Raw genomic sequence first — 3063 nt, 5'->3', positions numbered from 1 at the left:
CTTGCTGAACAGTTCTTTGCTAACAGGTAAATACGTAGCACTGAGAGTCAGGTAAGAATGGAAGTTGTAAAAAACATGGCAACTGCTTGAACATGAATATTTATCTGGCTTTGCGCTTAAGAGGGTCACATAATGCTCCAAAAAATATGAAATAAGGCGGCGATTTTTTTAGCTTCTTACATGCATTCGCAATTTGAGTGGAAAAATGCTCAACTGATTCCATTTACTGATGCTGCTGATATATATATTTGAAATCAATTGCCACTTCACGTGTACATCTTTTGTTTTCATTGTTTGGTTTATTTCAGTTTATAAATCAAATTATTTCACAAGTGTTTCGAAGGAATGATCAATAAAAATGGAATTATTTCCAACGGACACCTAGAAATTCAAAGTCTTGCCTCATTTTGAAAAGAAAACAAGTCGCGTAAGGCGAAATTACTACATTTAGTCAAGCTGTGGAACTCACAGAATGAAACTGAACGTAGTCCGCCGCTAGTGCAAAAGGCAGTGAAAGTGACGAGCCTGTTTGGCGCGGTAGCGGTTGCGCTGTGCTTCATAGCACGCTTTACTGTACCTCTCTTCGTTTTAACTTTCTGAGCGTGTTTTTAATTTAAACATATCATATCTATATGTTTTTGGAATCAGGAACCGACAAGGAATAAGATGAAATTGTTTTTAAATCGATTTCGGAAATTTAATTTTGATCATAATTTTTATATTTTTAATTTTCAGAGCTTGTTTTTAATCAAAATATAACATATTTATATGTTTTTGGAATCAGCAAATGATAAAAAATAAGATGAACGTAAATTTGGATCGCTTTATAAAATGATTTTTTTTTTTTTACAATTTTCAGATGATTAATGACCAAAGTCATTAATTAATTTTTAAGCCACCAAGCTGAAATGCAATACCGAAGTCCGGCCTTCGTCGAAGACTGCTTGGCCAAAATTTCAATCAATTTGATTGAAAAATTAGGGTGTGACAGTGCCGCCTCAACGTTTACAAAAAGCCGGATATGACGTCATCAAAGACATTTATCGAAAAAAAGAAAAAAACGTCCGGGGATATCATTCCCAGGAACTCTCATGTAAAATTTCATAAAGATTGGTCCAGTAGTTTAGTCTGAATCGCTCTACACACACACACACGCACAGACAGACAGACAGACACACACACACATACACCACACCCTCGTCTCGATTCCCCCCTTTATGTTAAAAAGGAAAACATAGGGTCAGAACTCGTTGTCAAACCAACCTTTGTCATATACCCACATTTCTGTTATGCTTTAACTGTGGTACGTGCTTTAAAACACGTCATATAAAAGCCACTTAAAGCAAGAAATGTTGACTGACAGACGAATGAAACACACTGTGGAGGTCCCGTCCTTGCCATGTTGAAGGTCGGTGTTGAAGGCCATGTTGAAGGTCATGTATATCACCACCGCCCTTTACATAGGACACAACATCCTTAACTTGGGACACATACACTCATCTACATCTGTGACACACAACAACAACTTATCCCTGGCTGCTTGCTGTGCAGTCTGTGATGGATTATGTATGTATGTCTCGCCCGACGATAAGGATACCGGCACGGTTGACCTGGTGGTAAGGCGTCCGCCCCGTGATCGGGAGGTCGTGGGTTCGAACCCAGGCCGGGTCATACCTAAGACTTTAAAATTGGCAATCTAGTGGCTGCTCCGCCTGGCGTCTGGTATTATGGGGTTAGTGCTAGGACTGGTTGGTCCGGTGTCAGAATAATGTGACTGGGTGAGACATGAAGCCTGTGCTGCGACTTCTGTCTTGTGTGTGGCGCACGTTATATGTCAAAGCAGCACCGCCCTGATATGGCCCTTCGTGGTCGGCTGGGCGTTAAGCAAACAAACAAACGATAAGGATCAGGATAAGGCGTTATTACAGTGGTGTGAGGTGACCTTCGTGGACATTCGGGCTGCTTTCTCACTGAGAGAAGTGAGCTGCCATACAGTACGGCGCTACCCACGTGTTCTTATTTCCTGCATACATGTGTCCAAGCCCTCAAGCTCGTCCTTAACTGGGCGAAGTCGACTACGCGAAGTATGCATCGTGAAGCTGCCTGCACGAAGGTTTAGCACAGAGTTTTTCGCTAAAAAAGACTTCGCGAAATCTTCGCGAGGTCTACTTCGGGATCAATTAAGGCTTTCGCTGTGAACTTGGGATCTTTATCGTGCGCATGTATGCACTTGGGGGTGTTCGGACACGGAGGAGAGTCTGCACAAAGATGCCTGTTGGAAATAAATGCCTCGCCAAACGTGGGGTCAAATCAACGCCGAAAGGGACAAACTGGTTTCAAGCCAGCGCCGTACGACAAACTGGTTTCAAGCCAGCGCCACGACAAACTGCTTTCAAGCCAGCGCCACGACAAACTGCTTTCAAGCCAGCGCCACGACAAACCGCTTTCAAGCCAGCGCCACGACAAATTGGTTTCAAGCCAGCTCCACGACAAACTGCTTTCAAGCCAGCGCCACGACAAACTGAGATATGTTCATGCCCTGTGACGATCAGCGGAACTATTTCATTTCAAATTTTTTTTTTAAATATGTTTTTTTGTCGTGTTTGTGTGTCCCAGTGGCACCCCGTGTAAAAGCCTGGACCGGTCAGTGATAGTAGTGTCTACACGGGAAGCACGCTATCTTGACCACTGCTGTCTATGGTCCACGATATAGTGGAATCCCTCTACTACCCCCCCCCCCCCCACCTCCCCCTCCATTGTAAGACTTCTCCTAAGTTGAGACCTTGCTATTTCAGACTTTCTGTTCTTCTTCTTCTTCTTCTTGTCGATCACTCAGATGGAAACGCCGGTTCTCGGCGCAAATGTTGCCGTGAGCTTTAGGTCGTCCAGACTGCTATAGAGCTTCCCTTGCACCGTGGTCGCCTCCGCTCAGATCTGGCTCCTGAGGCCATCGTGTAGTGGGGAAGTCTGCAGCAGGTGTTCCGTTGTCATGCTGCCTGTTGGACAAGGGCACTGGTCTGACTGGCCAATTCTGAACTTGGTGAAAAGGTGGTGGTTCATTCG

Source organism: Littorina saxatilis, linkage group LG4 (assembly GCF_037325665.1).
Source record: "Littorina saxatilis isolate snail1 linkage group LG4, US_GU_Lsax_2.0, whole genome shotgun sequence".
NCBI lineage: Eukaryota > Metazoa > Mollusca > Gastropoda > Littorinimorpha > Littorinidae > Littorina > Littorina saxatilis.
Note: the sequence above shows the minus strand (reverse complement) of the source record.